This window comes from Cervus canadensis, chromosome 16, assembly GCF_019320065.1.
Source record: "Cervus canadensis isolate Bull #8, Minnesota chromosome 16, ASM1932006v1, whole genome shotgun sequence".
Lineage (NCBI taxonomy): Eukaryota > Metazoa > Chordata > Mammalia > Artiodactyla > Cervidae > Cervus > Cervus canadensis.
The window spans coordinates 46,192,845-46,219,283 of NC_057401.1; the positions used below are offsets into that span (position 1 = coordinate 46,192,845).

The 26,439-nt window shown below is 34.4% G+C and overlaps 1 protein-coding gene and 1 pseudogene across 2 annotated transcripts in view; both read left to right on the top strand.

Moving 5' to 3' along the window:
* The window catches only part of LOC122454581 (cadherin-10), a 191,206-nt gene that overhangs the window by 78,112 nt on the left and 86,655 nt on the right, over window positions 1-26,439 (top strand). The gene's annotated exons all lie outside the window — the stretch shown is intronic.
* On the top strand, window positions 25,783-25,963 carry LOC122454671 (annotated as a pseudogene).

The following is a 26,439-nucleotide window of genomic DNA, read 5'->3' on the forward strand; positions in this document are numbered from 1 at the left end:
CTTTCATTTTATCAAAGAATATGATTTAATCTTAATTGTATTATCATTATTAATATTGTTGGTGGTGGTATTACTGTGTTGCTAATTGAGTAACTGCATTTCATGGGCTCCTGGTAATTATAAATAGAAGTTAAAATATAGAAAAACATATTAGTTTGCAGGTAGATGAACTAAGTTTAGAAAAGGGAACAATGGTTTTGCTGGGATATACTATACAAACCTTCGGTTTTCTCCCTAGAACTCTAATCCACAGGAAGCAAAAACACTTTATGCAAATTTAAAATTCCCCCTTCTTTCACTAACTTCACTTTTAAAGCTATACTTTATGCATTTATAGATTACATAGAGCTATTAAATTTAGAATTTTAAATTAAGATATTAAATCTCAACCCAGGATTAAAATTGTTTTATCAAATATGAAATTAAGCTATATGAATAAGAAAAAGCTATTATAGCATTTATCTCAGGGAACATTTCCTGTTTTGACTGCTCTTTAGCTTAAATTCCCTCAGTGAACTCCTCAGTTCAGTGTTGTATCTCCCAAATACCCCCAAAAAACTCCAAGAAAACTGAATCCTTCAATTTTCCATGATACTAGTTCTGCCGCTATGTACAAAACAGCATCACAAGCTTAGCACCAAATCTAGTTTGTAAGTGTTGGGTTATCCTGAGATCCGAGGGGCAGAGGGATAATGTTGTGAATCATGAACTGAGTATGTGCATTCCTGAGAGCTGAGCTTCTGGAAGTGCAGTGGTGAATAGGTTGCCTGACTTTCTTTTCTGAATAATATCAGCACAAAACTAAAATTGCAACAGGAATATTTCTACTACTTCATAGAAAAGTCAATTTATTTTTATAGTTGTTATATGTTTGTTATTTAATTTATATGTTGAATTGATCATGCATGCACTTTGTATAAAATATAAAATGAAAAATAGGGTGTATATTATAGTTAAAACTATGACTACAACTTCCACCAGGATCCATACTTCTCTTCCTCAGAAACTGCATTGATCAGTTCTGGGTTTTGTTTTGGTTTGTTTTGTTTTTTCACATATATACTCCAAAAGACGTTATAGAACTACTTAACAAGTATTTACTTTTTTGTTTTTACATAAATTGGTGTACTTTATACAATGTTATAAAACATGATTTGTTTTTTACTTAAAAATGTAACTTGACACATTTCATTTCAGGGCAAAAAGATACACTTCATTTTTTAAAACATTTAGTAGCTTTATAGTATTATTTCCAGTGAATATATTGTAATTTATTTTACCATTTCCTTCTGAAGGACTTTTATTCATTAAAAAAATTAAGTAATGTAATCATATGTTATTTCACACAGAGCTGGTATAGCTTTAAGAATATGACTAGACTTGAAATGTTGAAGCAAATTTTGGAAACTAAACTTTCATAGGTATTGCTAAATCGCTCTCCAAATGTTGTTTGAATTTATCATGCAAAAAGCAAGGTATGTAAGTAACTTTTGTTGTTCAGTTGCCAAGTCATGTCTAGCTATTTGCAACCCCATGGACTGCAACACACCAGGCTTCCCTGTTCTTCACTATCTCCTGGAATTTGCTCAAATTCATATCTATGTAACTATTTAACTGTTTAAATCTCTGTATTATCAACATTTGTAATGGTTTTTCAGTCTTGTAAATTAAAACATTTCTCTTAAGTGAGAATGACCATTTCTTCACGTGTTTAAAGTATTTTCCATTTAAATTAGTGTTTATATCCCTCACCAAATTTTCTATTATTAAACTAGTTTTTTTTTATCTGTAAGTTCTCCTTATTAATTGACCCTTAATTCTTTTTCATTCCCATTGTAATACATGCTGAAAGTTGGATAAAACACACATAAAAGCTTTAACAAATAAATGTATGACCTCAACCCCAGTCAAGAAATGGAAAATTAGTGGTCCTTAAGAACTTCTGTGTGTCAGTCTATTAGCAACAACATAATTTCTCCTTTATAAAAGTGGCAATTACATTCATTTGCGGTTAATAATGCCTTGTGTTTCTTTATAGTTTGAGCTAGTCATAAACAACATTCTGAGTTTTAAATGTTTCTGAAATTTAAGGTAATCATTGCTCATATGTTCTTTTGTGTCTTATGCTCAAATGGGCTTATGAAATTAAACCATGTTTTGTGCAGAGGATCTCTGTGTTTGGATTTAGTTTTCCATTATTATCAATAATGGAGATACAGTGTTGTCCCTTCACCTTACTTTGGTTCTTGCTCACCGTACTTCTGTGAATGTTTCTGTACAGCACTCTCTTGCTTATGTACATTGAAAGAGTATTTAGTTAGGAATAAATTTGCTGATCTTTACTGTGTGCCTAGCTTCAATTTTTCCAAGTATTGCCATTTTAGTTTCCTCAATTTTAACCAGTGCATACACCCACTGTCAGTATACAATGGTTTCTTTTATTCTAAGTAGAGACTCAATTTTTTTATTTTTAGACTTTTCTTTTTTTTAAAATCTGATGTTTTAATTGGCATTTTCCTAAATAACAATGAACTTTGTGTGTGTGTCAACAAGTTTTTCAAGTGTTCTTTCAACCATTTCTTCAGGTCATTAATTCTTTGTTTATTGGTTGTTTCATTCTGAAATTCATAATAGGTATGGAGCACTTATTATTTTTAGATACTCTCTAGGTTACCAGGTTACATCTCTGAATGAAAGACAACACATCCTGTGTCATGAAGCTCACTTTTTCTTTTTTTAGTGGGAAATGCAGAAAATTAAAAATAAATATAATAAATATGTTAGTCTTATGGTATGTTAGATGATAAAAGTTGCTATCAGAAAAGAAGAGTGAGGTACTTCTCCGGTGGTCCAGTGACTAAGACTCCATGCTCCCAATGCAGGGGGCCTGGGTTCAATCCCTGATCAGGGAACTAGATCCTACATTCCACAGTTAAGGGTTCACATGCTGCAACTATGAGATCCCACACGCTGCAGAAAAGACCCAGGGTAGCCAAGTAAAGAAAATATTTTTAAAAAAAAGAAAAGAAGAGAGAAAGCAAGGTAATAAATATTGAGGGGTGGAACAGAGCAGGTGGTGGTGGTCAAAACCTCATCACTAAAAAGGTGATATTTAAGCAAAGGATTTGGAGGAAGTGAAAGGGGTAACTAACAGCTATTAATGGAATATATTTTTCTTTTTTTTTTTTGCATCAAGATGATATAGTTACTACAAACATTCTAAATCAAGAGATTCCCCATGAATATTCAATGAAAGGCAAGGAGGTATGTGTGCCTGGGGCAAAAGAGGCAACAACAACAATAACAACAGAAGGGGAAGACAGAAAGGTTAACACTATGCAGAGATTCTACAGAATGTGGTAGACAGAATAATTCCTTCAAAGACTCTTGTTATTGTTCAGTCACCCAGATGTGTCCAACTCTTTATGACCCCGTAGACTTCAGCACAGCATGCCTCCCTGTCCCTCACCATATCCCAGAGTTTGTCCAAGTTCATGCCCTTTGCTTTGGTGATGCCATCCAGCCAACTCATCCTCTGATACCCAAAGATATCCACATCCTGATTCTCAGAATTTGAGTATATGTTATTTTAAATTGCAAACAGAGACTTGTCGCTGTAGTAAATTTGAAGCTTTTGAGATAGGGTAGATTATATCCTGGATTTCCTATGTGATCCCCATGTAGTCCCATGGTCACCTATAAGAGTGAGGCAAGAGGGTTAAAATCAAAGGAAAGGGATGTCACAATGGAACCAGAGGTTAGAGTAACAAGTTTTGCAGGTGGAAGAAAGGAACAGGGGCCAAGGAATGCAGAGACCCTCCAACCGCTGGAGATGGCAAAGATACAGAGTCTCATCTGGAGCCTCCAGAATGAACAGAGCCCTGCCAACACCTTGCTTTAGACTTCTGACCTCCAGAACTGCAAGAGAATAAATTTGTGGTGGTTTAAGTAACTAAAGTTTGTGATTTTACAGCAGCTATAGGAAACGAAGACATAAGATACTATATTAGTTACCATTTATTGAGTGTATACCATGTTTAAAACTGTGCCAGAAATTGTGTGTATACTGGCACGTTTAATAAAAAAAAAGAAAAAAAAAAGATACTATATTTTGTCTTTGACTCTGAGTTGAAATGGGATGATATTATAGAATTTTTAGCAGAAGATTGGCATTGTATAAAATAAGTTTTAAAAATATCAGTCTGACTTCTGGCTTTAAAGTTGGCACAGTAGAAATTGGTGTAGTTTCATGCATAGATGTTAGGGAGCATTGTTACACGTGACTCAAAACATTTTGGGCTGAGCAAATGAAAATTGACTTGCTGTTATTGTGGTAGGGCAGTAGCAGTAAAACCTCGAGTTCATCTTTGGATATATTAAAATAAATGGACTTTTGTGATTATATGGGTTCAGGAAAGATTTTTAAACTGGTCTCTTAAAAGTCATCAGCATGTAGATGGGAGATGGGACTGTAAGATATCAAGAAAGTGAGTGTAGTCATAAATGGAAATAACGCTGCTTTCAAAAACAAGCCCGCATTAAGATGCATGTGTGAGAAGGAGGAGGAGGTGGGACAAAAGAACAGAAAATAACAAATACAACCAAGAAAGAGTATTCTTTGAACTGTGAGGAAAACTAACAGCTTAGTGTCTTAGAAGACTGGCAAAGAAAATATTTGGAGAGCAGAATGTATTAACTGAGTCAAAAGCTGCTAAATCAAGTAGCTGGAGAGTCCTATTGACTTTAATTTTATGGAGATTCTAGGTGAACTTTATTTTTATGGTTGCAATGATGTGGTGGGTCCAGAATTCTTACTGTAGTGGATCTCAAAGGGAATGGAGAGAGAGAAATTGGAAATGTCACACACAGGCAACATTAGAGTCTTGCTGTGAAGTGGAGGGAATTTTTGTAGCACTATCTGATGAGGAGAGTGTAAGTGGGATCAAAGAAAAAAAAAAAAGATCAACTTTTTTTTTGACTTGTCTTTCTGCATTGAAAAAAACTCCAATAGAATATTGAATAGATGATATGAGAGGGACTATATTTTGTTCTTAATTTAATAAAGTGCTCAACAGTTCAGTTCAGTTCAGTCGCTTAGTCGCGTCTGACTCTTTGTGACCCCATGGACTGCAGCACGCCAGGCCTCCCTGTCCATCACCAACTCCTGGAGTTTACCCACACTCATGTCTGTTGAGTCGGTGATACCATTCAACCATCTCATGCTCTGTCGTCCCCTTCTCCTCCTGCCTTCAATCTTTCCCAGCATCAGTGTCTTTTCAAATCAGTAAGCTCTTCACATCAGGTGGTTCAAGTATTGGAGTTTCAGCTTCAGTGTCCTTCCAATGAATATTCAGGACTGATTTCCTTTAGGATGGACTGGTTGGATCTCCTTGCAGTCCAAGGGACTCTCAAGAGCATTCTCCAACACCACAGTTCAAAAGCACAGTGCTCAACATGTTATCATTAATTGTGAAGTTTCTTAAGGTTGTTTTAAAAGATATTTTTATTGGACTAAAGGATTTCCATTTCATCCTAGTTTGCTATGCTTTTAAATTATAAATGAGTATGAAATATTGTCAGATATATGTATCCATCTGTTGAGCTGTTTATTTTCCCTTCAGTATGTTGCCAAGGGATTACCTAATTTTTCTTATTTGAACTAAACTTGAAGATTTGGAAATAGGCCCCACTGATAATGATATAAAGCTTTATATTGTCAAATTCCATTTGCTCTTTCTTTGTTTAAAATTTCTACTTTTATAATATCATTCACTTTCATACAAGATATCACTCAGTAAAATGACTGTTCCTATCATATTTAGACATCAAAGTTACGACAGTCATGTAAAATGAGATAGAAAGTATTACCACTTTTTCTGTTACCTTATATATTAATAATTTGTGTATGCAATTGTATTAATGCTTTCATGAATGTTGTTTAGAATTCATTTAGAAATGTCCTCTGATACAATTGTTTTATTATAGGGAAATGTGGGCTATTGATTTATTTTCTTTAATGGTTATAGGATGTCTCAGGTTCTCTTTCCTTCTTGAATTAGTTTTTTTCTAAATTTAATTTTTGGCATCTGTTAAATATTTTGACATATAGGCTGAAGGGCTAAATCTAGAAGGCTTCTTAGCTCATGGTCTAAAATGAATTTATATATGTTTTTAAGGCTAGATATTTTTTTAAGAGGAAAAAGAGGAAAGATATGGTGCAGAGATATTGTGTAACCCTCAAAGTTAAAATATTTATTTTCTGCTTCTTTACACAAACACAAAAGTATGTGGAGCCTGTGTTTGAGCCTTTTTTAGGAGTAACAACACAGAAAGTCCGTTTTTTTCTGTGGTCATGTGGGACTAGAAAAAGGTTTGTGCAAGCTGAAACCATGCAATATCGTTTTAATAATCAATGAGGAAAATTAAAACTGTTCTGTTACCTTAGAATTTTTTTTCAGATCTTCAAAACCCAGCTAATATTTGCTATTAATTTACAGGAAATAAAAATATATAAAATTCATAATATTTAGTGGGAGAAGGAAATGGCAATCCACTCCAGTATTCTTGCCTGGAGAATCCCGTGGACAGGGGAAGCCTGGTGGGCTGCCGTCTATGGGATAGCACAGAGTCGGACATGACTGAAGTGACTTAGCATGCATGCATGCATTGGAGAAGGAAACAGCAACCCACTCCAGTATTCTTGCCCGGAGAATCCCAGGGACAGGGGAGCCTAGTGGGCTGCCGTCTATGGGGTTGCACAGAGTCGGACACGACAGAAGCGACTTAGCAGCAGCAGCAGCATATTATTTAGTATGCTATAATTTAAGAGATTAGAAACATTGATAATTAAATAATTTTATTTTATAAAGAAAGAGAAGCTTGAATAGTGCTTACATTCTTTTCCTCATATACATGAACTTTTTTTTTATGCCTTAGCCAAATTCTCATGTTCCTTCCTAAGTATTTTTCTTGTGAAATATCTGTAAGAGTTCCTTTAATATATAATGTTACCTGGAGGCTGGATTGTAAAAGTACCACAGGATGTTTTATCACTGTTCACCTCCAGTATGACTTATACTATCATTGACTTTTATGTTCCTTATTTGTTTGGACTTATTCACACATTTTACCTTTTCTTCACTATTTCCCCTTACATATTAGACTTTCAGTAAGAGATCATTTGCCTTTGCTATGAAATAAGTATATTCATGAGTGTATGTGCTAGTGATGGTATCTTCAACTTTATTTTATCTGAGGGTACTTTTGGCTTTGTGTTAAAAAGTTAATTTTTGTAGCTATAGAATGTGAAAGTGATAACCATGTCAAGTAACATTTCTCTACTCCCTGGATTATGAATGGATTGTTGTTTTTGAGAAATCAGCTGACCCTCTGCTTCTCTGAAGATAATTCACATGTTTCTATCTGACTTCTTTGAAGTTTTATCTTTAGGGTTCTCTGGTTTACTTAAAAAATTTTAATCTGGCACAAAATATTGTTGAGGATCATCTTGTCATGGTCAGTTTTTTTTTTTTTTCCTTTACCTTTAATTACTTATGCTTTTTTCCCTCTATTCTTCCAGGTTTGCTTACAGTAAGGTAATTTTCTTTCTAATTCCATAGCATAAGCAACTGGTTTTAACAGTTAAATGTTTGAATGTTGAGCCTACATCTTTGGCCTTGAACTGTGTACCTGTTGTGCAAGAAGTACAACAAACCTGAAAAACAAGTTTTCTCTTATAAACATGTTCACACAGTAAAAGCAGCTTTATGATCTGCTATTCTACTTACAAACATAGGTAACCTAAGGTGTTTATTTCCCATTATACATGGTTCTGTCATCTCACCTTGTCGTTATTACTTTAAAAGAACTGTTTATACTCTCTCCAGCATTTCAAATTGTTTTTAACATAATTTTTCCAAATAACTTCTCTACCCTTTCTGAAAATGAAGGTCTCTTCCTATGAGCTTTATTAGGAATTGCAAATATATATTCCCTAGTATAAACTGTGTTTTACCATTTGAGTGTGTATCTGTAAATAAATTATTCAGTTACTTTTAGGGAGTTAAATTATTTATTTATTTATTTTTCTAAGTTGTTTCCCTCCTTGTTCTGATCTCTTCTTGGAAGCAACTTCTTTCATTCTTTTCATTTCTCTCTAAATCATTTTATTCCAATTTAGTGTTTATTTCTTATATAACCACAACATACCATCAAAATCAGGAAATTAACACTGGTGCATTATAGACATTACTTCAGACCCCATTCAAAATTTGCCACTTTTTCCAGTATCATTCTTTATGGAAAATCAAGGCAGTTCACAATCATACATGGTGTTTAGTTGTCATGCTTCTTTTGTTTATTTCTGTCTTCTGACTTAGTTCTCAATGATTCTTTGATTTCATGATCCTGACACTTTTGAAGATTACAAGCCACTTATCTTCTGAAATGTTCTTCAATTTGTGTGTGTCTGATGGTTTCTCATGACTAGATTTAGGTTATGCATCTTTAGCAGGAAATCACATAAGTGATTCTGTTCTTCTCATTGCCTCTTATCAGGGGGTGCAAGGTTTCAATTTGTGCCATTCCTGGTGATCACTATGATTATTGGATTAAAATGGCATCTTCACTATAAAATTATTCTCATAAATTATCTCCTTTTTATTTAAATTTGCTTTTTAAAGCCTTTTCTAAGAGCAGCTTTAGATTCACAAAAAGATGGAGAGGAAGGTGCAGATATTTTACATATATCCCTTGCCTTGACATGTGCATACCCTCCCAGTTATCAAGATCCGCCACCAGAGTGGTGCATTTGTTGTGGCTAATGAACTTACAGTGACACTGTAATCACTCCAAGTCCATAGTTTACTTTGCAGTTGACTTTCCTTGCTATACATGCTATGCATTTGGGCAACATATGATGATACATATCATTGTGATGAAATCATAGGGACTCTACTCTCCCTATTCATCCCTCCCCGTCCCCTAAATATGACAACCAGTAACCTTTTACTCTCTCCAGTTTTGTCTTTTCCAGAATGTTATATAGTTGGAATCACACAGTATGTAACCTTTTCAAATTTGCTAACTTCATTTAGTAATATGAATTTAAGTGTCTTCCTTGTGTTTTCACGGTTTCATAGCTCTTTTTGTGTGTGTGTGCTGAATGATATTTCTTTGTCTGAATGTATCATAGTTTTATCCATTCACCTACTGAGGGGTATCTTGGTTGCTTCTGAGTTTTGACATTTATAGAGAGAACTGCCTCTAGGTATTTTGTGAACGTAAGTTTTCCATGTCTAGGTGTTTTGTGAACATCCGTGTCCTACATGTTTTGTGAACATAAGTTTTCAACTCCTTCCTTGAAATATTGAGTTGGATCGAAATGGTGAAAGTTTCCTTAATTTTGTAGGAAGTCAACAAAGTATCTTCCAAATTGGCTGTGCTATTTTGCTTTCCCATTAGCAAAGTATGAGGTTTCCTGTTGTCCCACATCCTCACCAAAATTGGGTATTATCAGTGTTCTAGATTTTGGCCAGTCTACTAGATAGTGGTATCTCATTGTCATTTAGATTTGCATTTTCCAGATAACATATGATATGGGAAATTGTCTCATATATTTATTTCCTATCTGTGTATCTTCTTCAATGAGATATCTCTTAAGATTTTTGACCTATCTTATGCTTGAGTTCTTTGCTTTTACTGTTGATGTTTAAGTGTTCTTCATGTGCTCTGGTCCTTTATCAAAAACATCATTTTCTCAAATATTTCCTTCTGGTCTGTGACCTGCCTTCTCATTCAATTGCCACTCTCTTTCACAGAACACACATTTTTAATTTAGATGGAGTCCAGCTTGCTACTTATTTATTTCATGGATGTGCTTTTGGTATTATATGCAAAATATATCACCATACATTGAGGTCATTGAGTCAGAGGTCGTTGAAGTTTTTTTGCATGTTATTTTCCAGGAGATGTATGATTTTGCAATTAGGTCTGTGGTCCATTTTGAGTTTGCTTTTGTGTTGGATATGTGTCTGTGTCCAGATTAATTTTTGCATGTGGATGTCCAGTTATTCTAGCACCAATCTGTTGTAAAGATTATCTTTATTGTCTTGCTTTTGCTCCATATCACTGAGAAGTTAAATATATATGTAGGTCTATTTGTGGGCTCTTTATTCTGCTCCGCTGATCTATTTGTCTCTTCTTTCACAAATACTTCCTTATCTTGATTACTATAGTTTTCTAATAAGTCTTAAAGTTGGATAGTGTCTGTCCTTCAATCTCATTCTTTCCCTTAAGTTTTGTTTTGGCCCCAAGTCTTTTGCCCCTCTATATAAACATTGGAATCAATTTGTCATTATCCACAAAATAACTTGCTGAGATTTTAATTGAGATTGCTTTGAATCTCTAGATAAAATTGGGAAGAATCAACATCTTGACAGTATTGACTCTATCCATGAACATACAGTTTCTCTCCATTTATTTAGTTATTTGATTTCAGTCTTCAGAATGTTTTTAGTTTTCATTCTGTGGATTTTGTATGTCCTTTTGAGATTATATATAGGTTTTTTTTTTTTTTTTTGGGAGGTCCTATGTAATGGTATTAGGGCTTCCCTGGGGTCTCAGTCAGAGATAAAGAATCTGCCTACCAATGCTGGAGATGTGAGCTTGATCCCTGCATCAAGAAGATCCCCTCAAGAAGGAAATGGAAATCCACTCCAGTATTTTTGCCTGGGAAATCTCTTGGACAGAGGAACCTGGCAGGCTACAGTCCCTGAAGTCCCAAAGAGCTGGACATGACTTAACCACTCAACAACAACAACAAATGTAATGGTATCATGTCCTTACTTTCAGATTTTATTTACACATTGCTGGTGTATAGGAAAATTGTTGACTCTTGTATGTTACCCTTGTATCCTGCAACCTTGCTATAATCACTTATAAGTTTCAACAATATTTTGTTAATTCTTTCAGATTTTCTGCATAGATGGTTTTGTCATCTATGAATAATCCAATTTTTTTTTTGTCAATATGTACACTTTGTATTGCTTTGTCTTGTCTTATTGCATTAGCTAAAACTTCTAGTATCATGTCAAAAGGAGTGGTGAGAAGGGTCATCTCACTATACCTGATCCTAGTAGGAAAGCTTCAAATTTTCCACCTTTAAGTATGATGTAAACTGTAGGTTTTTGTAGATATTCTTTATTAGGTTGAAGTTCCCCTCTACTCTTTATGCACTTAAAGTTTTTAACATGAATTGGTGCTGTATTTTTTCAAAAGATTTTGTGCATATATTGATATGATCATATAATTTTTTTGTTTTTCAACTTATTCTTGCTAAATCTTCTCTACTTTTTCTAACTCGGTTTGCTTTCTTTCCAGATATAGTCTTCTCTTTTATCTACTATGTTTATAGCAAGTTCTACTGTCTATTTCATTGTTTCCTTTATTGTTGTTCCATTTTGCTCTCTTCATTCTTTGTACATGAATTCTGTTTATATTTAATCCCTTTCTCTGTTGTTAGATTATCTAATATCAACTTTTATGTCAATATTTGGACTCTTGTTTCATGAAACTCATTTTCTGTTACTTTTTCAAAAATAATTCATTCCTGCTATCCTGAGTGTTGTGTTCATCATTCTTATGTGGTTTAAAATAATTTATTATGTAAATCAGTATCTGTATGGTATTTTGGAATTTCACATAAATTGCTTTATACTTTGAATCGTTTTCATAAAACAAAACAAAATGCATACTTGTTTCATCATAATATCCTGATAACCACTTTTTGTATTTGTCTATTGATCCTATTTTTTGCTATTTTTTTTTATTCTAGTACAATTATTCAGATTTAAAGCTGGTCTATTTCTACTAATCAATGATTATAATGTTTGTCCTAGTCCAGTTATTTACAGGCAATTTGTGAAGCAGAGACAAGAGTGCAAGTCAGGAATTCTGTGTACATGTGAGTATGATGTGAGCAAAATGTGATTGTGGTGTGAATAAGAGATAAGGCTTTCATTTGTTTGATTTTACTTCATTGCAGCCAGCCAAATTAGTGGGTCTCAGACCTTTCAAAATATAATTTCTTTTCTTCCATCAGTCTCATGCTAGCATAGTTTCCTACAAATTATGACTTTCTTGTTTGATTCATTTTACCTACTATTTGTATGTCAAAACTGATCCTCTTTACTCCTGTCATCAGCCCATATAGCCATTCCGTTTTTGCCAAATAAGAGGGTCTTGATTTTTTTCTTGTCATGTAATATCAAATATTTTGTCAACTTGAATTCAGCCAAAATTTTCTTAGATACTCAGCTCCAGGTATTCTTTTTTACTGTCTTGCTCATGTCAGTTAAAAATTCACCACATATGGGTAATTTTAGGGCATTCTTTGGTTTCTTTAAATGTGAGTCTGGCATTTGTCCTTCTTGATCTCCTAAATTTATATGTTTTAAAGAAGAGGAAGAGGGAAATCCTTTCTACATATTATTCTTTTTAAACTAGAAGTCGTAAGGCAAGTTTCAAAAGCTTCATTCCGGATGTCCAAAGTATGGTGGACTTTATTCTTCTAACTCTATTTCTTGGGCTTCTCAAGTGCTTTTAAGCCTTTAGTTAATTTTAACTTCTAGCCCAGCTGGAGTACTAGGAATATATGATTTCTCCACCCCATTCTAGATAATTTTTTCTTTTTTATTTTGTTTTTCCTAACTGGTTTAGTCAAAGTATCATGGAGTTTTGAATCAGAAAAGCTTTACATAAAGTCCATCCTTGTCTGCCTGGATTTATAATTTGTATTTATGTTTTTCATTTTTAAACTAGACATAGAAGTAGTAGTATGCTGGAGCTAATTCATGCCTGCTAGATCCCATGCCTGTTAATGTCTTGGTGGTAGTTTTAAACTGAGCATGGTGTGGTATTTACAGTATGGAAATTGGCAGACTGTAACAAGCAGGCCTCCTTCCTCCAGAGAGTTAGTTGCTAAATATTACCACTAAGCAGCAACATTCTTTTCATGAACATATTGCTAGTATTGAATACATTAATTTATGGAATATATTAAATTTGTTTTCTAGCATGCTGTAAATACTCAATAGACATTAGTCATTTTTTGCTTGCTTGCTTTCCTATTTCTGTACTCTAACCAGTGTCTTAACTTCAGTTCTTATGGATCTCATGGAATTTCCTCTTAAGTTTTTCATTGTTCTTATACTGACTTTGACTCAAAGCTGATTAATAATGCTTGCCTGTCCTCTGACTTAATTTATTCTCCTTTCATATCATTGTTCACTTATTCCTTTCTCTGAAGTATTTTCTTAATGCTGACCCCTATGGCTTTTAGCATTAATCAATTTTTTTTAGCTTAATTAAAGCTGTTTCCATTATTTCTCACATCTTTTTGTCCAACTTCTTAAAATCTTTCCCTTCATCTCTACAACATCAAGGTTCATCATGAATCTCACTGTAAAATGTGCTGAAGCATATAAATTATTAATATATTTACCATATATATGCAACCCACAACTGACTACTGAAATGCTAATTATGATGAATGCCACAATAAAGTGAAAGAAGATTGAAAAGTGATTATCCTCCCAGACTCTTAAACTGAGTCTTTTCTGATGCAAAATTCCTTTTCCAGTAATTTGCAACCTGGATGGAATGAGCTAATGGACACTGCTTCTTTTCTTCTTTTCAGAACACATTTTGAAAAAGGCTAGATCAGGAACAGATCTTTATTAAAATAGGTAATAAGCTAGTAGGATTTCAAAATCAGCAACTATGAATAAATTCTTCATCTCACACTACCATGAGTCTGGCCAGATCATAACTTCCTTTGGCAAAATCAATATTATTTCAAACCTTTCAAAAGAGTAGTATTTTTCCTTATTGGCAAAACTTAAATGGTTCCAAAGCAAATTAGACGAAAAATGTATCACAAGCAGACATTTTCTAGATATCCTCTAGATTTTGGATATGATTAGATAAAAATTCAGAGAACATTTTAGCAGTAATCAGATAACGATCAAATAGTATATATTTTATATGTTGCATGAAATAACCTTTCAAAACATGCGTGAGGAGTTTCTTAGGCATAAACACTTGTGGAAGACAGATGTGAGAATGAGGAGAATGAAGAGATTCAGTAAGTGATGCAGGCCCTATCGCCTCAATCCACCTCTTGGGATCTCTGGAGTATAAATATCCCATCAGCTATAGGACTGAAATGGCTCGGTCCTTACACCTCTATCTCCATCAGATTAGGAATGTGAGCTTCCCTCACAAATGTGACTTTGGGTGAGATAGCTCTCTGAAGTTGAGACAATTCTTGAAGATGACTTCATACAGCTGGAGCAACATTCCCTTCTTCCAGGCAGAGCTGGGGCTGATAACTCTACACAAACCCCACATAAATATTTTTAGGCTTATTGTTTTCAGTGAAAATGAAATTGAATACAAAGAATTCTATCACTGTTAAAAACATAGGCAAAAGTTTCTGCAGATTAATAGCTCTAAGAAAATAATGGATTCACAGTGCAGCAGAAATTTGGATTTTTTTCAGGCAAAAATATATTTCAAAGAAAGCAGACATCTGCCCATATAAACACACACAGATGACAATATCCCCACAATAAAGAATAACCATGGGGGCGGGGGGAAAGGTAGGCATTTGAAATATATTTAGTAAGTCTACTAAAATTTTGTAACAATAAGTAATAGAAATTAGGAAAAGGATGGAGTCATTTGAAATAATATAAATGTGCACAAATTATTTTAGAAATTACTTAAATGGTTCTGAGACAAAGCTGTGTTTCTGACAATAAAATTTATTTTCAAAATATCTCAATAAAACTTTAGAAGCATACATTTATTGCATTTCTTTTCACATAAGTATAAGCAGCATTGCACATCAGTTATATTAAAATTAGTATACTAATAAAAAGCTTCTAAAATAATTTATTTTATTATTGTGGTAGAATATACATAACATAAAATTTACCATCTTAATTATTTTTAAGTATACAAAACAATGGCCCTAGAAACATTCATAGTTTTGAACAACCATCATCAGTATCCATCCAGAGAATTTCCATCAACCCAGACTGAAACTCTGTATCTATGAAACAATAATTTTCCTTTACCCCCTACCTGAGCCCCTAGTTAGCACTATTCTATTTTCTGCCTGTGAGTTTGCATATTCCAGGCAACCCATATGAGTCACACAATATTTGTCCTTTGGTGTTTGGCTTATTTCACTTAACAGAATGTTTTTAAGGTTCATCATATTGTAACATGTTTTGGGAATCCATTCCTTTGTAAGGTTGAATGATATCCTGTTGTACGTACATACCATATTTTATTTATCCATTCATCTGTCAATGAACATTTGGGTTGTTACCACTTTTGACTATTGTGAATAATTATTTTATAGAAATAAATATTTGAGACTCAGCTGTCAGTACTCCTGTATATATACCCAGATGTGGACTTTCTAGATCATATGATAAATCTGTATTTAATTTTTTGAGGAAGCAACATATTGTTTCCACAGGGACTGCATCTTTTATATTCCCAGGAACAATGTAAAGTGGTTCAAATTTTTCCACATTGTGCCAACAGTTGCTGTTTTCTTTCCTGTTTTGTTGATAATAGGCATCTTAATGAGATCTCAGATGTTTTGATTTGAATTCCCCTAAGGACTCCCAGGTGTCTGTTGTTGCTTAGTTGCTAAGTCCTGTCCGACTCTGCAACCCCATGGACCTTAGCCCACTAGGCTCTTCTGTTCATAGGATTTCCCAGGTAAGAATACCGGAGTGGGTTACCATTTCCTTCTCCAGGGAATCTTCCTAACTCAGAGATTGAACCCACAATTCGTACACTGCAGGTGGACTCTTTACCACTGAGTCCCCAGGTGGTGCACTGGTAAAGAATCCACCTGCCAATGCAGGAGATACAAGAGACATGACTTGATCCCTGGGTCAGGAAGATTCCCTGAAGTAGGAAATGGCTACCCACTCCAGTATTCTTGCCTGGAAAATTTCATGGACAGAGGGCCCTGGCAGTCTACAGTCCATTGGGTTGCATAGAGTCAAACATGACTGAGCACAACACAACACAGTACAAGGATTTAGTGATGCTAAACATGATTTCATGAACTTATTGGTTCTTTGTATATATTCTTTGGAGAAATGTCTATTCAATTTATTTGCCAATTTTTAATTGGAATGATTAAGATTATTTTAGTTTGAATTATTTTTATTGTCAATTAAGAATATATTCTCTATGCTCAAATATTAATATTTTTACCTTTGATTTATATTCTTTATTTTTATAACACACCTACTTTTAAAAAGGTTTTTGAAACTGCTTATGCTAAACACAAGGGACTTCCCTTGTAGCTCAGTTGGTAAAGAGTCTGCTGCAGTTCAGAACACCTGGGATTGATCCCTGGGTCAGGAAGATCTCCTGGAGAAGGAAATGGCAACCCACTCAAGTATTCTTGCCTGGAGAATCCCATGGACAGAGGAGCCTGGCATGCTACAGACCATGGGATCACAAGGATCAGACAAGATTTAGCAACTAAACCACCACCACACTAAACACAAAATTAAAAAATACACAGTTAAGACAAACAACCTCGGGTAGGCCTTTTTAGGGGAGAGTAGATCACAAGAACTACGTTGATATCTGTCTTCTGCAACTAATTGCCTATATGATTATGGGAAAATCATTTAATTCCCTGGGTTTCTGGTTTTATTATCACTAAAAATGGAGTATTTGGTTTAGAACAAATTTCAGATACCATTACATTCTATAATTCTATATTAACATAACAGATGAAAAGCAAAAGAAGTAATATATATGCATAGTTACATTGTTATAGGAATGAAGAGAATATTTGTGGGCATATTTAGACTTGATCAATAAATCTTCTTAAGAAAAGCACTTTTTTTAATTTTAAAGTATAATTTACTTACCTATAGCAAAACACACTGACCTTAAACATGATTTGATGAATTTTGACAAATGCAGTACCTCTGCAATCACATGAAGTTGTAAAATATCCATCACCCTGGAAAATCCCTGTGTTACTTCTTAGTCAACCTCCTACCCACAACAGGCAACCACTGTTCTAACTTCTTTCAACAGAAAATTGATATTTCCTCATTTAGAATTTTATGTAAGTGAATTTATAAAGCAAATATTCTTTTGGAAGTGACTTTTCTCAGCATAATATTTTTTGAGTTTCTGCATGCTAATCAGTTGTCTATTCTTTGTTATTGCAGAGTGGTGTTCTTTGTATTAGTATGCCACATCTTGTTTATCCAGTCACCTTCTGATCAGTGTTTGGGTCATTTTGTGTATACATGTTTGTGTGTGTGTGTGTGTGTGTGTTTGGCAAATGCATAGAAGTGAAGTTTCTGGTCATGGATTAGGTATATGGTTAACTTAGTGAAAAAATCCTAATATTCTGAACTGATTGTATGTACTATTTTAAATCCATAGCACTAAGAGAGGTTCTGTTGTCCAATGTTCCGGATGACATTCGTTTTGGCAATGTCATTGCCAATTGAGCCATTCTGTAGAGTGTGCAGTGAAATTGCAACATGGGCCTTTATTTCCATTTCTCTCATTTCCCTCAGGACTAAGAATTGTTGAGCATCTTTACTGGGACTGCACAAAATGGTTAATGATTATATAACATATGTATGTGTATATATATATATATATATAATCCCTTTATGCAATTCTTTTCTACTTTTGCTCACTATTTTATTAGGTTGTTCAGATTTTATAATTGAGCCTTGAATTATTTATATTTGTATGTAAGTTTTTTGTCAGCTATATAGTTATTGCAAATAATTTTCTGCCAGTTTCCTGGTTGGTTCATTCATTTTATTTATGTTAAGAAGTTTTTAATGTTAATGAAGTCCATTTTATCTTTTTGTTTTCTTTTTTTATGGTTAGTGCTGAGTATAACAGAATACTGATTACCTTAAGGTCACAAGGTTATTCTTCCCCCATATTTTCTTCTTGTAAATGTATAGTTTTATATTTTCCCTCTCAATCATTTTTGCATTTTTGTGTATATCATAAACACATGAAATGTAGTTTTTTATTGTTTTTCTTTTCCACATGGAGATCCATGTAATGAACGAGTTGTTCCAGCATAATTTATGAAAATACTTTTCTGTTTGAAATGTCATATGCCTTAGTTAAAAATCAATTGACCATATTTAGTAGCCTATTTATGAATGAATGACTCTGTTCCATTGATCTGTTTGTATATTATGTGTGTTATCTAGCTTATTGTACCTTAAAGGTAAGTTTGAACTCAAGTGTACCAACTTTGAGATGTGTAAGAGAATTCACTTGTTGGTAAGTTAACAACTTAACACTCAAATAGCTAAGAGAAAAATAATTTTTTATACCCGTATTTCCAAATTTCTATATTTCTGTGTTTAAAATGTTTTAACAAGTTTATTTCTTTTGCAGTTAGTACATCTGTGACTGTATTTTTATTTATGATTTGTGATGGTTAAGATTTTCAGTTTGATATTGTTATTTTTTTTCTGCTGAAATATATTGTACACTTTATTTTCATAAACTTTTTACAGCAATCACCTTTTAAATTTTTTTTATTGTATTTAACAGTGTTTAATTTTTTTTCATTTATTTTTATTAGTTGGAGGCTAATTACTTTACAATATTGTAGTGGGTTTTGTCATATTGACATGAATCAGCAATACAGTTACATGTATTCCCCATCCCGATCCCACCTCCCACCTCCCTCTCCAGATTCCTCTGGGTCTTCCCAGTGCACCAGGCCCGAGCACTTGTCTCATGCATCCCACCTGGGCTGGTGATCTGTTTCACTATAGATAATATACATGTTTCCATGCTGTTCTCTCGAAACATCCCACCCTCGCCTTCTCCCATAGAGTCCAAAAGTCTGTTCTGTACATCTGTGTCTCTTTTTCTGTTTTGCATATAGGGTTATCGTTACCATCTTTCTAAATTCCATATATATGTGTTAGTATGCTGTAATGTTCTTTATCTTTCTGGCTTACTTCACTCTGTATAATGGGCTCCAGTTTCATCCATCTCATTAGAACTGATTCAAATGAATTCTTTTTAACAGCTGAGTAATATTCCATGGTGTATATGTATCACAGCTTCCTTATCCATTCATCTGCTGATGGGCATCTAGGTTGCTTCCATGTCCTGGCTATTATAAACAGTGCTGCGATGAACATTGGGGTGCACGTGTCTCTTTCCGATCTGGTTTCCTCAGTGTGTATGCTGGGTCATATGGCAGTTCTATTTCCAGTTTTTTAAGAAATCTCCACACTGTTTTCCATAGTGGCTGTACTAGTTTGCATTCCCACCAACAGTGTAAGAGGGTTCCCTTTTCTCCACACCCTCTCCAGCATTTATTGCTTGTAGACTTTTGGATAGCAGCCATCCTGACTGGCGTGTAATGGTACCTCATTGTGGTTTTGATTTGCATTTCTTTGATAATGAGTGATGTGGAGCATCTTTTCATGTGTTTGTTAGCCATCTGTATGTCTTCTTTGGAGAAATGTCTGTTTAGTTCTTTGGCCCATTTTTTGATTGGGTCATTTATTTTTCTGGAATTGAGCTGCAGGAGTTGCTTGTATATTTTTGAGATTAATCCTTTGTCTGTTTCTTCATTTGCTATTATTTTCTCCCAATCTGAGGGCTGTCTTTTCACCTTACTTATAGTTTCCTTTGTAGTGCAAAAGCTTTTAAGTTTGATTAGGTCCCATTTGTTTAGTTTTGCTTTTATTTCCAATATTCTGGGAGGTGGGTCATAGAGGATCTTGCTGTGATTTATGTCGGAGAGTGTTTTGCCTATGTTCTCCTCTAGGAGTTTTATAGTTTCTGTTCTTACATTTAGATCTTTAATCCATTTTGAGTTTATTTTTGTGTCTGGTGTTAGAAAGTGTTCTAGTTTCATTCTTTAACAAGTGGTTGACCAGTTTTCCCAGCACCTCTTGTTAAAGAGGTTGTCTTTTTTCCATTGTATATCCTTGCCTCCTTTGTCAAAGATAAGGTGTCTATAGGTTCGTGGATTTATCTCTGGGCTTTCTATTCTGTTCCATTGATCTGTATTTCTGTCTTTGTGCCAGTACCATACTGTCTTGATGACTGTGGCTTTGTAGTAGAGCCTGAAGTCAGGCAGGTTGAGTCCTCCAGTTCCATTCTTCTTTCTCAAGATTGCTTTGGCTATTCGAGGTTTTCTGTATTTCCATACAAATTGTGAAATTATTTGTTCTAGTTTTGTGAAAAATACCGTTGGTAGCCTAATAGGGATTGCATTGAATCTATAGATTGCTTTGGGTAGTATACTCATTTTGACAATATTGATTCTTCCAATCCATGAACAGAGTATGTTTCTCCATCTGTTTGTGTCCTCTTTGATTTCTTTCATCAGTGTTTTATAGTTTTCTATGTATAGGTCTTTTGTTTCTTTAGGTAGATATTAAATGGAGATGATGAGAATGGAAAATTTCCTGTTTTGATCTTACAGTTAAATCATTATACATTTTTATACCTTATATGATATTAACCACAGGGATTTTATAGAATAATTAGAAAATAAGGTTTTGAAGCTGCTTATGATGAAAGAATAAAATAAAAACACACAGTTAAGGATAAGAGTTTTATAACTATTTTTCTGGAGAGAGCATTATGAGACATGTTGTACCCATGTTCTTCCATAATCACTATGATTATGGGAAAATCTTTTAATCGATTGAGTTTCTGGTTGCATCTTGACTAAAAGCAAAATAGGTAGGTGAGGTTAAATTTGAGACATGCTTGCATTTTGTAATTCTATATTAACATGCTAGTAAGAAAATCTACATTCATAAGAAAAAAAATAACTTCCACTTACTTTACCTTTTTCTATAAATCTTTCCAATAAAATTATTTTCAAATTATTGAGGTGTAATTTGCATATTCCATGTTTCCTTGTAAAAATTAATATGTATTTTTAAAATATATAGTTTTCTTTTAATTTTACTTTACAATATTGTATTGTTTTTGCCACACATTGACTTGAATCCACCATGGGTGTACATGTGTTCCCGATCCTGAACCCCACTCCCAGCTCCCTCCTCATCCCATCCTTCTGGGTCATCCTAGTGCACCAGCCCCGAGCACCCTGTATCATGTATCGAACCTGGACTGGCAATTCATTTCACATATGATAATTTACATGTTTCAATGCCATTCTCCCATATCATCCTGTCCTCGCCCTCTCCCACAGAGTCCAAAAGACATTTCAATACATCTGTGTCTCTTTTGCTGTCTTGCATACATGGTTATCATTACCATCTTTCTAAATTCCATATATATGTATTAGTATACTGTATTGGTGTTTTTCTTTCTGGCTTACTTCACTCTGTGTAATAGGCTCCAGTTTCATCCACCTCATTAGAACTGATTCAAATGTATTATTTTTAATGGCTGAATAATATTCCATTGTGTATATGTACCACAGTTTTCTTATTCATTCATCTGCTGATGGACATCTAGGTTGCTTCCATGTCCTGGCTATTATAAACAGTGCTGTGATGAACATTGGGGTGCACGTGTCTCTTTCAATTCTGGTTTCCTCAGTGTGTATGCCCAGTAGTGGGATTGCTGGGTCATATGGCAGTTCTATTTCCAGTTTTTTAAGGAATCTCCACACTGTTCTCCATAGCGGCTGTACTAGTTTGCACTCCCACAAACAGTGTAAGAGGGTTCCCTTTTCTCCACACCGTCTCCACCGTTTACTGCTTGTAGACTTTTGGATAGCAGCCATTCTGACTGGCATGAAATGGTACCTCATTTTGGTTTTGATTTGCATTTCTCTGATAATGAGTGATGTTGAGCATCTTTTCATGTGTTTGTTAGCCATCTGTATGTCTTCTTCGGAGAAATGTCTGTTTAGTTTTTGGTGCATTTTTTGATTGGGTCATTTTTTTTTCTGGTATTGAGCTGCACGAGCTGCTTGTATATTTTTGAGATTAATCTTTTGTCTGTTGCTTCATTTGCTATTATTTTCTCCCATTCTGAAGGCTGTCTTTCCACCTTGCTTACAGTTTCCTTTGTTGTGCAGAAGCTTTTAATTTTAATTGGGTCCCATTTGTTTATTTTTGCTTTTATTTCCAATATTTGGGAGGTGGGTCATAGAGGATCCTGCTGTGATTTATGTCGGAGAGTGTTTTGCCTATGTTTTCCTCTAGGAGTTTTATAGTTTCTGTTCTTACATTTAGATCTTTAATCCATTTTGAGTTTATTTTTGTGTCTGGTGTTAGAAAGTGTTCTAGTTTCATTCTTTTACAAGTGGTTGACCAGCTTTCCCAGCACCAGTTGTTAAAGAGATTGTCTTTTCTCCATTGTATGTTCTTGCCTCCTTTGTCAAAGATAAGGTGTCCATAGGTTCGTGGATTTATCTCTGGGCTTTCTATTCTGTTCCATTGATCTATATTTCTGTCTTTGTGCCAGTACCATACTGTCTTGATGACTGTGGCTTTGTAGTAGAGCCTGAAGTTAGGCAGGTTGATTCCTCCAGTTCCATTCTTCTTTCTCAAGATTGCTTTGGCTATTCGAGGTTTTCTGTATTTCCATACAAATTGTGAAATTATTTGTTCTAGTCCTCTGAGAAATACCATTGGTAGTGATAGGGATTGCATTGAATCTATAGATTCCTTTAGGTTGTATACTCATTTTCAGTATATTAATTCTTCTGATTCATAAACATGATATATTTCTCCATCTATTTCTGTCCTCTTTGATTTCTTTCACCAGTGTTTTATAGTTTTCTATATATAGGCCTTTTGTTTCTTTAGGTAGATATATTCCTGAGTATTTTATTATTTTCATTGCAATGTTGAATGGAATTGTTTCCTTAATTTCTCTGTCTGTTTTCTCATTGTTAGTGTATAGGAATGCAAGGGATTTCTGTGTGTTGATTTTATATCCTGAAGCTTTACTATATTCAGTGATTAGCTCTAGTAACTTTCTGATGGAGTCTCTAGGGTTTTCTATGTAGAGGATCTTGTCATCTGCAAGCAGTGAGTTTTACTTCTTCTTTTCCAATCTGGATTCCTTTTATTTCTTTCTCTCCTCTGATTGCTGTGGCCAAAACTTCCAAAACTATGTTGAATAGTAATGGTGAGAGTGGGCACCCTTGTCTTGTTCCTGACTTTAGGGGAAATGCTTTCAATTTTTCACCGTTGAGGTTAATGTTTGCTGAGGTTTTGTCATATATAGCTTTTCTTATGTTGAGGTATGTTCCTTCTATTCCTGCTTTCTGGAGGGTTTTTATTGTAAGTGAATGTTGAATTTTGTCAAAGGCTTTCTCTGCATCTATTGAGATAATCATATGGTTTTTATCTTTCAATTTGTTAATGTGGTGTATTACATTGATTGATTTATAGATATTGAAGAATCCTTGCATCCCTGTGATAAAGCCCACTTGGTCATGATGTATGATCTTTTTAATATGTTGTTGGATTCTGAATTGTTGTTGGATACTAGAATTTTGTTAAGGATTTTTGCATCTATGGTCATCAGTGATATTGGCCTGTAGTTTTCTTTTTTTGTGGCATCGTTGTCAGGTTTTGGTATTAGGGTGATGGTGGCCTCATAGAATGAGTTTGGAAGTTTACCTTCCTCTGCAATTTTCTGGAAGAGTTTGAGTAGGATAGGTGCTAGTTCTTCTCTAAATTTTTGGTAGAATTTAGCTGTGAAGCCGTCTGGTCCTGGGATTTTGTTGTTGGAAGATTTCTGATTAGAGTTTCAATTTCTGTGCTTGTGATGGGTCTGTTAAGGTTTTATATTTCTTCCTGGTTCAGTTTTGGGAAGTTGTACTTTTCTAAGAATTTGTCCATTTCTTCCAAGTTGTTTTTCTTTTTATATATTTTTCTTTTTAATATACAATGTATTTTAACAATTTATAATACCATACATTTAATATGTAATATATAATTATAGTATTGAATTTAATTCTTTAACTGTTGCACAATATCATTGCATGCATCTACCAAAATGCAAAGTAAATGACAAACAATCAGCCCTGCTCAGAAAGATTTCTATTCAGTTGGTCAACATTAAGAGTCAGATGGGCTTTATGTTTGCTTTTTTTTTTGTTGTTTGGTTTTTTAAATTCATATGCAAGATTCTGTGCATGGAAATAGAAACATGAGCCTGGCCTTCCCTAAAGTTCTGAATCTCTTTTTTAAATAAACACTGTGGTCATTGTTCCATGCCTTTAAAATATTATGATTTGTTGCTTCAAGCTTAAGCTTCTTCAGGATTTGTTAGGGATGAATTGATTTTAATGTCATTTTATGCTGTGATTTTAATTTGCTTTATTTTCCCATCATATTTTGGCCACCTGATGTGAACAGCTGACTCACTGGAAAAGATCCTAGTGTGGGGAAAGACTGAAGGCAAGAGAAGGGGTTGGCAGAGGATGAGATGATTAGATTACATCACTGACTCAATGGACATGAGTTTGAGCAAACTCTGGGAGATGGTGAAGGACAGCGAAGCCTGGCATACTTCAGTCCATGGGGTCGCAGTGTCAGACATATCTTAGCGACTGAACAACAACCCAGCAAGGCTATCTTGGTTGCTTCCAAGTTTTGGCAATTACAGATGAAGATTCTGTGAACATCCATGTGCAGGTATTGTGTGGACATAATTTTTCAGCTCCTTTGGGTAAGTACCAAGGAGCACAGATTACTGGATCACATGACGAAAGTATGTATAGTGTTGTCAGAAACCTCCAATTGTCTTTCAAGTGGCTGCACTGTTTTGCAGTCCCATCAGCAAAGAGTAGGAGTTCTTTATCTCTCTACCTCTTTACCAGCAAGTTTGTTGTTAGTGTTCCAGATTTGGGGCACATTCAAATAGATGTGTAGTGGCATCTCAAAGGTATTTTAATTTGCATTCCCTGCTAACATATGAAGCAGAGGATCTTTTCATGTGCTTATTTGTTGTTTGCTTCCTTACTGTTGATTTTAAGAGAACTTTTTATACTTTTATCAGATGTGTCTTTGTAAATGTTTTCTTCCAGTCTGCGTCTGGCACCTCATTCCCTTGACATTGTCTTTTGCAGAGCAAATCAAGTGTTTGATTTTAATGAAATCCAGCTTATTAATTTATTCTTCCATGGATCATGCTTTAGATATTGTACCTTAATGTTGTTAACATGCCCAAGCTTCTTTACATTTTCTCCAATGCTATATTCTAAATGTTTTGTGTTTACACTTAGGTCTGTGATCCATCAAATCAAATGCAAATTTATATCAAATACATATTTCTGAAGTGACTATAGTCACTTCTATTCTAATCCTCCTGAGATTTTATTTTTTACTTTAAAATGACATGAATACTCTGTTCTATTCATATTTTTACTATATGTATAAATGCAATGTGTGCTGTGTGTGTGCTGAGTCCCTTCAGTCATATCTAACTCTTTGCAAACCTGTGGACTGTAGCCTGCCGGGCTCCTCTGTCCATGGGGTTCTCTAGGCAAGAATACTGGATTGGGTTGCCATGCCTTCCTCCAGGGGATCTTCCCAACCCAGGGGTTGAACCCAAGTCTCTTACATCTCCTGCATTGGTAGGTGGGTTCTTTACCTCTCACACCTCCTGGGAAGCCCATAAACATAATATTAGCACTATAATTACAAAAATGAAATATTTATAATATGTTTAAGCATTAAATAATAAAAATAGTTCTAATTTCTGTTTATTATAGCTTCTTGACCTTTTAGCTAAGATCATGTGTAATATCTGTTCTTATGCATTTAATACCACTTATTGAGGCCATAATGTGGGCCAGTTATTGCTAGGCAACTTACATACTGTAATTTATAAACAATTGCAATACAAAAAGTTGCTGTTCCTACTTTATCAAGAGGAAACTGAAACTTTGAGAGGTAAGTTATTATATCTAGTTACTAATAAATTTTCCAGCTAGGATTCAAATCTGGCATTATCTTATTCTTTACCATCTGAGCCACCTGGGAAGCCTATCTTATCAACAAAATTGGATTAATTCAGTCTAGTGCAATAACAAATCAGTAAATAGATGTAAAACATCAGAGAGAAAGCACAACTTCATTGTATTTTATTTTTGTGGGTAGACTTCTTATTGAATACATAAGTCTGTCAGCAATAAATTTCAACCTGAAATTGCTTTACCCTTAAAATAGTGACAACCATTTATAGAGGAAAGAACCCTGGAGTGTCTACTTCAGGGCACATTAGCAGCCAAGATTCCTTGAAAATATGACCTAATCTCCCAGAGTCTCACTCTATTTTTAAAGGAAATAATAACATCTATTTATGTGAGTTGTAATTTTGGAAATCAAAACTGGGAGATGAATATGCAAACTCTTTAAAATCTGT